This window comes from Copidosoma floridanum, unplaced genomic scaffold (assembly GCF_036245765.1).
Source record: "Copidosoma floridanum isolate Cflo_tuat_1 unplaced genomic scaffold, Cflo_Japanese_pri ptg000020l, whole genome shotgun sequence".
NCBI lineage: Eukaryota > Metazoa > Arthropoda > Insecta > Hymenoptera > Encyrtidae > Copidosoma > Copidosoma floridanum.
The window spans coordinates 9,109,617-9,126,020 of NW_028321897.1; positions in this window are offsets into that span (position 1 = coordinate 9,109,617).

Sequence of the window (16,404 nt, forward strand, 5' to 3'; positions counted from 1 at the left end):
TATTCTAAGAAAAATTGCAACGATCGCTTAATGCCAAATTTTTTTTTTTTCAATTTTTTAAATTAGTAACCTTACCTCTTAAGTTTTAAAAATTTAAATTTTTGCCATATATATAACTGTATTGTCAAGAATAAATTTTATTAAAATTATTCAACCATGGTTAATGTGTTCAGGAGCAGTGTCAAGGTATTTTCAAGTTCAATAAAGGTTCTGAAGTATTTTAAGCTTATATGGAATAAAAAAATTGTAGATTAATGTTAAAAACCATCTACAGCCCTCTTTTATGAACCAAATTCGGATTTTTTTTCTATCATAATATTTAAATGATTTGCATCAATCGCTTGTTGCCCGATTTATTTTTTAATTTATCAAATCGGTAACCTAACATTCTAAGTAGAAAAATCTCATTTTTAGCCATATCTATGACTGTACTGCCAAGTAAAAATTTAGAAAAAACTAAATAAGCATGGTAAATATGTTAATAGGCAACGTCGTTAAAATTCTAAGTTAGAAAATTGCTTCTCAGTATTTTGAGGTTTGTCGAATAAAAAAACCATAAAAAAAAGTGTCAAACTACCTACAACTTTCGATAATGAACTAATTTTAGATGTTTTTTTATTGTAATTTTCAGATAATTAGCAACCATTTTTCTCTGCCTGACTTTTTTATTAATTTTTCAAATTGGTAACCTAACCTCCGAAGTAGTGAAATCTCGTTCTGTGCCATAACTATGACTGTATTGTCAAGTTAAATATAAGAAGAAACTAGTTGACCTTGGTAATTGTGTTTCTAAGCAATGTCAGTCAAATTCTAAAATTGAAAAATGCTTTTTAGTATTTCAAGGTTATGTCGAAAAAAAAAACTGTAAAAAAATGTTCATAACTACCTTTAGCCGTTTATTATGAATCGATTTTGGATTTTTTTTCTTTTTATCTTTCATCATTTTGCCACGATTGCTCTTTGCTTGATTTTCTTTTCTCAATTTTACAAATCGGTTACCTCACCTCTAAAGTAGAAAATTTTTATTCAGTGCCATAATTATGACTGTCTTGTTATGTTGAAATTTAGAAAAATTAATTGACCATGGTAAATGTGTTTATTAGCAATGACAGTGCAATTCTAAATTTTGAGAATGCTTTTAAGTATTTTTAGGTTATGTCAAATAAATAAACCGTAAAAGAATATTCGAAACTTTCTACAGCCCTCTATACTCAACTTATTTTAGGTCTTCTTCATTGTCATCTCTTGATGATTTGCAGCGATCGCTTTCTGCCTTATTTTCTCTCTTCAATTCTACAAATTGGTAACCTAACCTATTAAGAAGAAATATCTCATTATATGCCATACATATGACTCAATTGTCAAGTTAAAATTAGAAAAAAACCAACGAACCTTGGTTATTTTGTTTATAACCAATGTCAGTAAAATTATAGGTTTGAAAAATGCTTTTTAGTATTATGAGGTTAAGTCAAAAAAAAACCGTCAAAAAATGTTTAAAATTATCTAAAGCTCTTTATTTTTAACCAATTTCAGATTTTTTTTTTTATAGTCATCTTCAGATGATCTTTATCGATTGCTCTTTAGCAAATTTTATTTTTTTTTTTAATTAAAAATTGGTAACCTTACGTCTTAAGTAGAAAAATATTGTTTTATGCTCTCATTAAAACTGTTATAATTAAAATTGTCAAGTTAAAATTTACAGAAAATCAATAAACCATAACTAATGAGTTTATAAGCAAAGTCAGTAAAAATCTAGGTTAAAAAAATGCTTTTAAGTATTTCGAGGTTATGTTACATAAGAAAACCGTTAAATAATGTTTAAAACTACCTACAGCCCTTTATCATTAACAAATTTTTAGTTTTTTTTTTTTTTTTATTAAAATATTTAGATAAGTTGCAACAATCACTTTTTTTTTATTTGTTTTGAATTTCATAAATTAGTAACCTTACCTCGAAAGTAAAAACATTTTATCCTATGCTTAAGATATAACTGAACTGTCGAGTTAAAATTTAGAAAAAATTAATTAACCATGATGCATGTCTTCATAAGCAATTTCAGAAAAATTCTTTGGCTAAAAAATGCTCTTTAGTATCTTAAGGTTATGTCGAATCGAAAATCCGTCAAAAAATGTTCAAAACCACCCACAGCCCTTTTCTTATGAACCAATTTTAAAGTCTTTTACTATTGAAATACTTAGAAGATACGCAACAATTGCTCTTTGCTTCATTTTCTTTTTTATTCTACAAATTGGTAACCAAACCTCTAGAGTAAAAAAATCTTAATTAATGCCATAATTATGACCGTATTGTAGAGTTAAAATTATAAAAAAATTAATTAACCATGGTTAATGTGTTTATGAGCGATGTTAGTGACAATCTAAGTATTAAAAATGCTTTTTAGTATTTTAAAGTTATGTCGAAAAAAAAAACCATAAAAAAATAATTGGAATTATCTACAGCCTTTTATTATAAACCAATTTGAGATTTTTTTTCTTATTGTAATTTTTTGAAAAGTCGCAACGATTGCTCTTCACTTGATTTTTTTTTTTTAATCCTATAAATTGGTAGCCTAACCTCTAACGTAAAAAAATCTTATTTTTTGCCATAATAGAAACTGTATTGTTAAGATAAAATTTAGATAAATAAATTGACCATAAACAATGTTTCTATATGCAATGTTAGTAAGAATTAAGGTTTAGAAAAAGCTTTTTAGTATTTAAAGGATATGTGGGATATAAAAACCATGATATAATTTTTAAACCCACCAACAGCCGTCTATTATAAACCAATTTTGGATTTTTTTTTGTGGATTATAATTTTTTAATGATTTTTATCGATCGCTCTTTGCCCAATTTTTTCTTTGAATTTTACTGATTAGTAATCTAACCTTTAAAGTAGGAAAATCTAATTCTGTGCCATAATTTTAACTGTATTATTAATTTAAAATTTAGAATAAATCAATTAACTATGTTCAATGTGTTTGTGAGCAATGTCAGTGACAATCTAAGTTTAAAAATTTTTTTTCAGTATTTTAAGGATATGTCAAAAAAAAAAACCGTAAAAAAATAATCCAAACTACCTACAGCCTTTTATTATTAACTAATTTTGAATTTCACTTTTTATTGTAATTTTTAGAAGTGTTGCAACGATTGCTCTTCGCTTTATTTTTTTTTTTTGATTTTATAAATTGGTAATCTAAGCTCTAAACTGAAAAAATTTTATTTTATGCCATAATTCTGACTGTATTGTTAAGAAAAAATTTCGAAAAAATTAATTAACCATGGAAAGTGTCTTTATAAGCAATGTTAGTTAAGCTCTCAGTTTGAAAAATGCTTTTAGGTATCATGTGGTGGAGTCGAAAAAAAACCGTCAAAAATGTTTAAAACCACCTACAGTCCTTTATTTTAAACCAATTTTGAATTTTTCTCTTTATTCAAATATTAACATAATTTTCTTTAATTGCTTATTAACTGATTTTGTTTTTTATTTTAATTTAAAAATTGGTAACACCACCTCTAAAGAAGAAAAATCTCATAAATTTTTTTATAATGCTAACTGTATTGTCAAGTTAAAATCTAGAGAAAAATTATTCAACCATAGTTTATGGGTTTTACAAACAAAGTCAGTCAAAATCTGAGTTTTAAAAATTTCTTTCAGTATTATGAGGTTATGTCAAAGAAAAAGAAGATACGATAATGTTTAAAACCACCTACAGCCCTTTATTATAAACCAATTTCAGATTTTTTTTTATATTGTTATCTTTAGATAAATTTTAATGATCGCTTTTTGCCTTATTTTTTTTTTAAATTTTATAAACTGGTAACCCAACTTCTAAAGTGAAAAGATCTTATTTTGTGCGATAATTATGACTGTAATGTCAAGATAAGGTTTAAAAAAAAAAATTAACCATGGTTACTGTGTAAGTAAGCAGTGTCAAGAAAATTGTGACTTTAAAACATGCTTTCTAGTATTTTAAGGTTATCTGGAATAAAAAAACTGTAATATGATGTTTGAAACAACCTACAGCTCTTTATTATAAACAATCTACGCTTCTTTTTTTCTATGTTAATCTTTTAATAATTCGCATCGATCGCACTTAGCATGATTTTTTTTTAAGTTTTAAATTAATAACCTAACCTCCAAGGTAAAATAATCTAATCCTGTGCTATAATTACGACTGTACTGTCAAGTTTAAATACAGAAACAATTATTTAACCATGGTGAATGTGTTTATAAGCGATGTAGAAAGAGATCTTTGTTTTAAGAATGATTTTAAGCATTTTAAGGTAATGTGGAAGATAAAACCGTAGAATAATTTTAAAAACCACCTACCTACAGCCCTTTATTATAAACCAATTCCGGATTTTGTTTTCTATTATAATTTTCAAATGATTTGCATCAATTCCTCTTTGTCTCAATTAATTTTTTAATGTTACAAATAGGTAACCTAACCTCTGAAGTGAATAATTTCTATTATATAACATAATTATGACTGTATTGACAAAATAATATTTAGAAAAAATTATTTAATTATGATGAATGTGTTGATCAGCATCGACAAAGATATTTTAATTGCAAAAAATGCTTCATAGTATTTTGAGGTTATGTCGATTAAAAAAACCGTCGAAAAATTTTCAAAAAAACCTACAGCCCCTTACTATGAATTAATTTGCGATTTTTCTTTCATAACAATCTTTAAATGAATTGCAGCAATCGCTTTATTCTGATTCTCTTCAAATCTTATAAATTGATAACTATACCTCCAAAGTAAAAAAACTTTATTCTATTCCACAATTCTGACTGTAATGACGAGTTATAATTTAGATAAAATAAATTAACCATGGTAAATGTCTTCATAAGCAATTGTAGTAAAATTCTTATTTAAAAAAATTGTTTTTTAGTATTTTAAGATTATGTCGAATAGAAATACCGTCAAAAAATGTTAAAAACCACCCACAGCCCTTTGTTACAAAAAAATTTAAAATTTTTTTTTTATATTAATCTGTAATTGATTTTTATCGATCGCTTTTTAACTGATTTAATTTAATTAATTTAAAAATTGGCAACATCATCTCTAACGTAGAAAAATATATAATTTTCTTGTATTCTGCAACAATCAGTTGTTGCCTGATTTTTTTTTTTTAATCTTACAAGTTCTTAACCTAACCTCTTAATAAAAGGAAACCCATTTTGCGCTATAATTATGACTGTATTGTCAAGATAGAATTTAGGGAAAATTAATCAACCATAGTAAATGTGTTTATTAGCAATGTCAGTGAAAATCTAAGTTTACTAAATTCTTTCGAGTATTTTAAGGTTGTTTTGAAGAAAAAAACCGTAAAATGATGTTCAAAACGACCTACAGCCCTCTTTTATAAACCAATTTTGGTTTTTTTTTTCTATAACAATTGTTTAATTATTTGCATTGATTGCTCTTCGCCTGATTTCTTTTTTTCTTAAGATACAAATTGGTAACCTAACCTCTAAAGTAGAAAAATTTTATTTCTTGACATAATCATGACTGTATTAACGCGTTAAAATTTAAAAAAAATTATATAACTATGGTGAATGTCTTTATAAGCAATGTAAGTAAAATTTAAGTCTAAAAAATGCTTTTTAGCAATTAAAGGTTATGTCGAATAAAAAAACCGTGAAAAAATGTTTGCAAACATCTACAGCCCTTTACAATCAACCAATTTTTAATTTTTTTTGCCATAAAAATCTTTAGATAAATTGCAACAATTAATTTTTTCCATTTATTTTTTTTTAATTTATAAATTGCTAACCTCACCTCTAAAGTAAAAAAAATCTTATTCTATGCCATAATTATGACTGTATTGTCGAGTTAAAATTCAAAGAAAATTAATTTATCATAATAAATGTCTTCTCCAGCAATTTCAATAAAATTCTTAGTCTAAAAAATGCTTCTTAGTATTTTAAGCTTGTGTGGACTAAAAAAACCTCAAAAAAAAGTTGAAAACCACCTACAGCCCTTTCTGAAAAATAAATTTCAGTTTTTTTTTTTTATTGTCAATTGCAGATGAATTGCAACAATCGCTTTTTTTCTAATTTTCTTTCTCAATTTTATTAATCGGTAACTTTACCTCTTAAGAAGCAGAATCTCATTCTATGCCATACACATGACTGTACTGTCAAGTTTAAATTAAGAAAAAATTAATTGACTATGGTTGATGTGTTTATAAGCAATGTCAGTTGAATTCTAGGCTTAAATAATGTTTTTTAGTATTATAAAAGTACATTGAAAAAAAAAGTCGAAAAATGTTTAAAACCACCTAGAGCCCTTTATTATAAGCCAATTTTATGTTTTTTTTTTATATTGTTATTCTAAGAAAAATTGCTACGATCGCTCTACGCCAAACTTTTTTTTTTTAATTATATAAATTGGTAACCTAACCTCTTAAGTAAAAAAATTTAAATTTTTGCCATATATATGAATGTAATGTTAAGAAAAAATTTTGTTAAAATTAATCAACCATGGTTAATGTGTTCATAAGCAGTGTTGAGTGAATTTTAAGTTTATTAAAGGTTCTAAAGTATTTTAAGGTTATGTAGAATTAAAAAATTGTAGATTAATGTTTCAAAACCATCTACAGCCCTCTTTTATGAACCAAATTCGGATTTTTTTTCTATTATAATTTTTAAATGATTTGCGTCGATCGCTTGTTGCCCGATTTTTTTCTTTAATTTAACTAATTTGTAACCTAACCTTGCAAGTGTAAAAATCTTATTTTCAGCCATATCTATGACTGGACTGTTAAGTTAAAATTTAGAAAAAAACTAAATAAGCATGGTAAATGTGTTTATAGGTAACTTCAGTGCAATTCTAAGTTGGGAAATTGCTTCTCAGTATTTTGAGGTTTGTCGAATGAAAAAACCATAAAAAAAAGTGTCAAACTACCAACAACTCTCTATAATAAACTGATTTTGGATGTTTCTTTATTGTAACCTTCAGATGATTAGCAACGATTGCTTTCTGCCTACCCTTTTTTTTTAATTTTTCAAATTGGTAACCTTACCTCTAAAGTAGTGAAATCTTGTTTTGTGCCATAACTATGACTGTATTGTTAAGTTAAACTTAAAAAAAAATTAATTATACATGGTAAATTGGTTTGTAAGCAATGTCAGTCAAATTTTAAGTTAAAAAAATGCTTTTTAGTAATATAAAAGTACAACGAAAAAAAAAACCGTCAAAAAATTTTTATTACCACCTACAGCCCTTTATTATAAACTAATTTTAGATTTTTTTTATATTGTTATTTTAAGATTAATTGCAATCATCGCCTTTTAACTGATCTTTTTTTCACTTTTATAAATTAGTAACCTAACCTCTTGAGAAGAAAAATCTCATTTTTTGTCGTAGATATGACTGTAATGTCTAGAAAAAACTAAAAAAAATTAATTAACCATATTAAATGTGTTTATAAGCAGTGTCAGAAGGATTTTAAGTTTCAGAAAGGCTTTTAAGTATTTTAAGGTTATATGGAATGAAAAAATTGTAGAATAATAATCAAAATCATCTACAGCATTTTGTTATAAACAAATTTCAAATTTTTATTTCAATGATAATTTTTAAATAATTTGCATCGATCGTTTGTTGCCTAAATCTTTTTTTTAATCTCACAATTTGATAACCTAACCTTTAAAGTAGAAAAACCTTATTTTTAGCCATATCTATGACTGTACTGTCGAGTTAAAATTTAGAAAAAATTAAATAAGCATAGTGAATGTGTTAATAAGCAACGTCAGTGAAATTCTAAGTTTGAAAATTGCTTCTCAGTATTTTAACGTTTGTCGAATAAAAAAACCATAAAAATAAGTGTCAAACTACCTACAGCTCTCTATAATGAACCAATTTTGGACGTTTTTGTATTGTTATCTTCAGATGATAAGCAACGATTGCTCTCTGCCTAAATTTTTTTTTAATTTTTTAATTTGGTAACCTAACCTCTAAAGTAGTGAAATCTTGTTCTGTGCCATAACTATAACTATATTGTTGAGTTAAACTTTTGAAAAAATTAATTAACCATGGTAAATGGGTTTGTGAGCAATGTCAGTGAAATTCTAAGTTTAAAAAATGCTTTTTAGTAATAGAAAAGTACAACGAAAAAAAAAACCCTCAAAAAATTTTTAAAACCTCCTACAGCCCTTTATTATGAACTAATATTAGATTTTCTTTTTATAAAAATCTTTAGATGAAGTGCAACGATTGCTTTTTTCCAATTTTTTTTTTAAATTCATGAATTGCTAACCATACCTCTAAAGTAGAGAGATCTTATTCTATGCCATAATCATGACTGTTTTGTCGAGTTGAAATTTAGACAAGATTAATTAATTGTAATAAATGTTTTCTTCAGCAATTTCAGTAAAATTCTTAGTCTAGAAAATTTTTCTCAGTATCCTAAGGATTGTCAAATAGAAAAACCGTCAAGGAATGTTCAAAACTACCGACAGCCCTTTATTACGAACCAATTTTGAATTCTTTTGTTATTGAAATCTCTAGAATATTCGCAACAATTGCTCTATGCCTTATTTTCTTTTTTTAATTCTACAATTTAGTAACCTAACCTCTTAAGTAGAAAAATCCAATTACGTGCCATAATAATGACTGCAATGTCAAGTAAGAATTTGGAAAAAATCAATGAAACATGGTAAATGTGTCAATAAGCAATGTTAGTAATATTTAAAGTTTGAAATATGTTTTTTAGTATTTTAAGGATATGTAGACTGAAAAAACCTCAAAAAAATGTTTAAATTCACCTACAGACCTTTTTGATAAACTAGATAAACTAATTCCAGCTTTTTTTTTATTGTTAATTTCAGATAATTTGCAACAATCGTTTTTTGCCTGATTTTTTTATTTAATTTTATTTTTTGGTAACCTTACCTCTAAAGAAGCAAAATCCCCTTCTATGCTATACACATGACTGTATTGTCGAGTTAAAATTGAGAAAAAATTAATTTACCATGGTAAATCTGTTTATTATAAATGTCAGTCAAATTCTAAGTTGAAAAAATTCTTTTTAGTATTATGAAAGTATATCGAAAAAAAAAAACTCAAAAAATGTTTAAAACCACCTACAGCCCATTATTATATTATAAGTTAATTTTAGAATTTTTTTTATATTGTTATTCCAAAATAAATTGCAATGATTGCTTTGTGCCGATTTTTTTTTAATTTTATAAATTGGTAACCTTACCTCTTGAGTAGAAGAATTTCATTTTTTGTCAGAGATATGACTGTAATGTCAAAAAAAAAATTAAAAAAAATTAATTAACCACGGTTTATGTGTTCATAAGCTGTGTTAAGAGAATTCCAAGTTTAATAAAGGCTTTTAAATATTTTAAGGTTATGTAGAATAAAAAAAACGTAGAATAATGTTTAAAATATCCTACAGCCCTCTATCATAAACCAATTTCAGATTTTTATTTTATCATAATTTTTAAATGATTTGCATTGATTGCTTGTTGTCCGTTTTTTTTTTTTTTTTTAATTTAACAAATTGGTAACCTAACCATTCAAGTAGAAAAATCTTATTTTCAGCCATATCTATAACTGTTCTGTCGAGTTAAAATTCAGAAAAAATTAAATAAGCATAGTGAATGTGTTTATAAGCAGAGTCAGTATAAATCTAAGTTTGAAAAACTCTTTTTAGTATTTTGCGGTTATGTCGAATAAAAAAACCATGAAAAAAGTGTTTAACAACCTACAGCTCTCTATTCTTATCTAATTTTAGACTTTTTTTTGTAATCTTTAAGTGATATGCAACAATTGCTTTCTGCCTAACTTCTTTTGTAAATTTTTCAAATTGGTAACTTAACCTTTTAAGTAGTCAAATCTTGTTCTGTGCCATAAATATGACTGTATTTTCTAGTTAAAATCTAGAAAAAAAGAAATTAACCATGGTAAATGTGTTTATAAGCAATTTCAGTCAAATTTTAAAATTTAAAAATGCTTTTAAGTATTATGAGGTTATGACAAAAAAAAAATCGTCAAAAAATGTTTAAGACCACCTACAGCTCTTTATTTTTAACCAATTTTTAATTTTTTTTTTATATTAATCTGTAATTGATTTTTATCGATCGCTTTTTAACTGATTTAATTTAATTAATTTAAAAATTGGCAACATCATCTCTAACGTAGAAAAATTTAATTTCATTTTATAAATATAACTGTATCGTTGAGTCGAAATTTAGATAAAATGAGCCAACCATGGGTAATGTTTTTAGAAACAAAATCAGTAAAAATCAAAGTTCAAATAATGCTTTTAAGTATTTTAAGGTAATGTCGAAAAAAAAATATATAATAGTGTTTTAAACCACCTACAGCCCTTTGTTATAAACTGATTTTGGATTTTTTTTTTACTGTCATCTTCCATTATTCTGCAACGATCGGTTTTTGCCTGATTTTTTTTTCTCAATTTTACAAGTCCTTAACCTAACCTTAAAATCAAAGGAATGCTATTCTGCGCCATAGTTATGACTGTTATGTGAAGATAGAATTTATAAAAAATTAATTAAGCATGATAAATGTGTTTATAAGTAATGTCAGTTACAATCTGAGTTTAAAAAGGCTTTTCAGTATTTTAAGGATGTGTGCAATGAAAAAACTGTAAAATATTGTCTTAAATCACCTACAGCCTTCTATTATAAACAAATTTCATATTTCTTCTTTTATTAAAATCTTTAAATGATTTGCACTTATCGCTCTTTGCCCAATTTTCTTTTTTTTATGGTATAAATTGATAACCTCACCTCTGAAGTGGAGAAATCTCAGTCTGCGCTATACTTATAACTGTATTTTCAAGTTTAAATATAAAAAAATAAATTAACTATGGTCGATGTTTTCGTGAGCAATGTCAGTAAAAATCTAAGTTTGCAAAATTCTTCTCAGTATTTTAAGATTATGTTAAATAAAAAAACAGTAAAAAAATGTTCAAAACCACCTACAGCTCTTTATTATAAACTAATTGAAAATTTTTCTTATAGTAATCTTCATATGATTTAAAATGATCATGCCTTGCTTTACTTTTTTTTCCAATTTTACTAATTAATAAGCTAACCCTTCAAGTAAAGAAATCTTATTTTATGCCATATTTATGACTGTATTGTTGCATTAGGTTAAAAAAGAATTCATTAACCATCGTGAATGTGTTAATAAGCAATTAGAGTTAATATCGAAGTTTAAGAAATGCTTTTTAGTAATCTGAGGTTGTGTTGAAAAAAAAACCGTAAAATATTGTTCAAAGCCACCTAGAGCCCTTTATTATAATCCAATTCTAGATTTTATTTTTACTTTAATCTCCAAATAATTTGAAACGATCGCTCTTTGCCCGATCTTCTTTTTTTAATTTTACAAATTGGTAACTTAACCTCTAAGTGAAAAAATTTGATTACATGCCATACATTAAACTGTATTGTCTAGTTAAAATAAAGAAAAAATTTATTAACCTTGGTAATTGTGTTTCCAAGCAATGTCAGCCAAATTTTAAGATTGAAAAATGCTTTTTAGTATTTTAAGGTTATGTCGAGTATAAAAACTGTAAAAAAATGTTCATAACTATTTTTAGCCGTTTATAATAAACCAATTTTAGATTTTTTTTTTATTGTTATCTTGCATCATTTTGCAACGATTGCTCTATCCTTGATTTTCTTGTTATAATTTCATAAATCGCTTACCTTACCTCTAAAGTAGAAAATTTTTATTCAGTGCTATAATTATGACTGTCTTGTTGTGTTTAAATTGAGAAAAATTAATTGACTATGGTGAATGTGTTTATTAGCAATGTCAGTGCAATTCTCAGTTTTGAGAATGCTTTGAAGTAGTTTAGGTTATGTCAAACAAATAAACCGTAAAAAAATATTTAAAACTACCTACAGCCCTCTATACTAAACTAATTTTGGGTCTTTTTTATTGTAATCTCTAGATGATTTACAACTATCGTTGTCTGCCTTATTTTCTTTTTTCAATTCTACAAATTGGTAACCTAATCTATAAAGAAGAAATTTCTCATTATATGCCATACATATGACTTAATTGTCAAGTTAAAATTAAGAAAAAACTAACGAACCTTGGTTATTGTGTTTATTACCAATGTCAGTCAAATTCTAAGTTTAAAAACCGCTTTTTAGTATTATGAGGTTGAGTAAAAAAAAAAACTGTTAAAAAATGTTAAAAACTACCTACAGCCCTTCATTTTTAACCAATTTCAGATTTTTTTTTTTATAGTAATCTTCAGATGATCTTTGTCGATCGCTCTTTAGCAAATTTTATTTTTTTTCAATTTAAAAATTGGTAACCTTACGTCTTAAGTAGAAAAATATCATTTAATACTATAATTAAAACTGTAATTATTAAAATTGTCAAGTTAAAATTTACAGAAAATAAATAAACCATGCCTAATGTGTTTAAAAGCAAAGTCAGTAGAATCTAGGTTAAAAAAATGCTTCTAAGTATTTCGAGGTTATGTTAAATAAGAAAACCGTAAAATAATGTTTAAAACCACCCACAGCCCTTTATTGTTAACCAATTTTTTTTTTTTTTTTTATTAAAATCTTTACATAAGTTGCAACAATCGCTTTTTTTTATTTGTTACTAAATTTATAAATTGGTAACCTTACCTTGAAAGTAGAAAAATTTTATTCTATGCTTTAGTTATGACTGTATTGTCGGGTTACAAATGAGAAAAAATGAATTCACCATAACGAATGTCTCCATAAGCAATTTCAACAAAATTCTTAGCTTAAACAATGCTCTTTAGTGTTTTAAGTGTATGTTACATCGGAAAACGGTCAAAAAATGTTTAAAACCACCCACTGCCCTTTATTATAAGCCAATTTTAAAGTCTTTTTTTATTGAAATCTTCTGAAGATACGCCACAATTGCTTTCCGCTTCATTTTCTTTTTTATTTTACAAATTTGTAACTGAACCTCTAGAGTAAAGAAATCTTATTTAATGCCATAATTATGACTGTATTGTAAAGTTAAAATTAAGAAAAAATTCATTAACCATGGTAAATGTATTTATAAGCGATGTCAGTGATAATCTTAGTTTCAAAGATGCTTTTCAGTATTTTGAGGTTATGTCGAGTACAAAACTGTACAAAAATGTTCAAAACCACCTACAGCTGTTTATTATAGGCTAATTTTAGATTTCTTTTGTTGCTGTTATCGTTCATCATTTTGCACCGATTGCTCTTTGCTTGATTTCCTTTTTTTTTATTTTACAAATTGGTTACCTCACCTCTTAAGTAAAAAATTTTTATTCTGTCTCATAATTATGACTGTCTTGTCATGTTGTAATTTAGAAAAAATTAATTGATTATGGTGAATGTGTTTATAAGCAATGTCAGTAGAACTTTATGTTTGAAAAATGCTTATAAGTATTTTAAAATTTTGTTAATAAAACACTGTGGAATCATGTTCAAAACCACCTACAGCACTTTCTGACAACCCAATTTTATATTTTTATTTTTGTGTTATCTTCCATTATTTTGCAACGAACGCTCTTAGCCCTAATTTTTTTTTTTAATTTTACAAATCGGTCACCTAACCTCTAAAGTAGAAAAATTTTATTTTGCGCTATAATTATTACTGTATTGTCAAGATCAAATTTAGAAAAATTAACAAATCACGGTAATTGTGTTCGTGAGCAATGTCAGTGAAGATCTAAGTTTGTAAAATTCTTTTCATTATTTTAAGGATAACCTCAAACATAAGTCGAATAAAAAAGCTGTAAAAAAATGTTCAAAACTACCTACAGCTTTTTATTATAAACTAATTTTGGATTTTTTTTATAGTAACCTTCAAATTATTCTAAACGATTACTTCTTGCCTTATTTTCATTTTTTAATTTTGCAAATTAATAAGCTAACCTCTAAAATAAAAAAATTTTATTTTATGCCATTATTATGACTGTGTAGTCAAATTGAGATTTAAAATAAAAATCAATCATCGTGAATGTGTTAATAAGCAATCAAAGTGAAAATTCAAGTTCAAGAAATGCTTTTTTGTAATCTGAGGTTATGTCGAAAAAAAAAACCGTAAAGTAATGTTTAAAACCACATAGAGCTCTTTATCACAATCTAATTTAGGATTTAATTTTCATTGATATCATCAGATCATTTGAAACGATCGCTTTTTGCCCAATTTTCTTTTCTTAATTTTACAAATTGGTAACTTAACCTCTAAGAAAAAAAATCTTATTCTATGCCATACATATGATTGAATTGTCAAGTTAAAATTAGGAAAAAACTAATAAACCTTGGTAATTGTGTTTATAATTAATGTCCGTAAAATTCTAAGTTTGAAAAATGCTTTTTAGTATTATAAGGTCAAGTCGAAAAAAAGAACCTTAAAAAAATGTTTAAAACTACCTACAGCCCTTTATTTTCAACCAATTTTAGATTTTTTTTAAAGTAATTTTCACATGACTTTCATCGATCGCTCTTTAACAAATTTTTTTTTTTTGTAATTAAAAAATTGGTAACCTTACGTCTATAGTAGAAAAATCTCATTTTATTCTATAGTTATATTTGTATTGTCAAGTTAAAATTTACAGAAAATTAATTAATCATGGTTTATGTGTTGATAAGTGAAGTCAGTAAAAATCTAGGTTAAAAACATGCTTTTAAGTATTTCAAGGTTATGTTTAATAAAAAAACCGTAAAATAATGTTTAAAACCACCTACAGCCCATCATTGTAAACAAATTTTTAGTTTTTTTTTTTATCAAAATCTTTAGATAAGTTGCAACAATTGCTTTATCTTGATTATTTTTTTTTATTTCATAAATTGGTAACCTTACCTTCAAAGTAGAAAAATTTTATTCTACGCCATAATTGTAACAGTATTGTTGGGTTTAAATTAAGAGAAAATTAATGAACCATGATGAATGTCTTTATAAGCAATTTCAGCAAAATTCTTAGTCTAAAAACTGCTCTTTAGTATTTTGACGTTATATCGAATGGAAAAACCGTCAAAAACTGTTTAAAACCACCTACAGCCCTTTATTACGAACCAATTTTAATTTCTTTTTCAATTTAAATCTTTAGAAGATTTGCAACATTTGCTTTTTGCCTAATTTCTTCTTTTTAATTTTACAAATAAGTAACCTAACCTTTTAAGTAGAAAAATTTTATTTTGTGCCACACTTATGACTATAATGTCAAGTAAAAATTTAGAAAAAATTAATTAACCTAGGTGAATGTGTCAATAAGCAATGTCAATGGAATTCTAATCTTGAAAAATGCTTTTTAGTATTGTAAGGGTTATATGTACTAAAAAAACCGTAAAAAAATGTTTTTAACCACCTACAGCTCTTAATAATGAACTTATTTCAGTTCTACTTGTTATTTCAATCCTTAGATAAATTGCAACAATCGCTTTTGGCCTGATTTTTTCTCTCAATTCCATAAATTAGTAACCTTACCTCTAAAGTAACAAAATCCTATTTTTTGCCATAATTATGACTGTATAGTCGAGATAAAATTAAGAGAAAACTAATTAACGATGGTGAATGTCTTTATTAGCAATTTTAGTAAAATTCTTAGTTTAAAAAATGCCTTTTAGTCTTTTGAGGTTATGTCAAATGAGAAAACCGTAAAAAGATCTTCAAAACCACCTACAGCCCTATATTATTTTCTAATTTCGGATTTTTTTAAAATTGTAATTCTTAGATGATTTGCAATTATCGCTTTTTGTCCGATTTCCTGTTTTTAAGTCTACAAATTAGTAACCTAACCTCTAAAGTGAAAAGATCTTCTCATAAACCATAATTATGACTGTATTGTCAACTTAAAATTTAGAAAAAATAAATTTACTATGGTGAATTTGTTTACAAGCGATGTCAGTAAAAATCTAAGTTTGAAAAATGCCCCTCAGTATTTTAAGGTTATGTCGAATGAAAAAACCGTAAAAAATTGTTAAAAACCACCTACTGCCCTATAGTATTGTCTGATTTCGAACTTTTTATTATTGTAATTTTTAAATAAATTGCAACAAGTGCTTTTTGCTCAATTTTTTATTGTTAATTTTACAAATTGGTAAACTTATTTTTAAAGTCGAAAAATCCTATTATGTGCCATAATTATGATTGTATTTTTAAGTAAAAATTGAGAAAAAATTAATTAGTCATAGTGAATGTGTTTATTAGCAATGTCAGTAAAAATTTAGGCTTTAAAAATGCTTTTTAGCATTTTGAGGCTATGTCGAATAAAAAAAAAACCGTAAGAAAATGTTCAAAACCACCTACAGCACTTTATCATGAACTTATTCTGGATTTTATTTTTATTGTAATCTCTAGATAATCAGCAATGATTGGTCTTTGCCCTATTTTTTTACTTTTATTTTTTAAATTGGTAACATTACCTCTAAAGTAGAAAAATC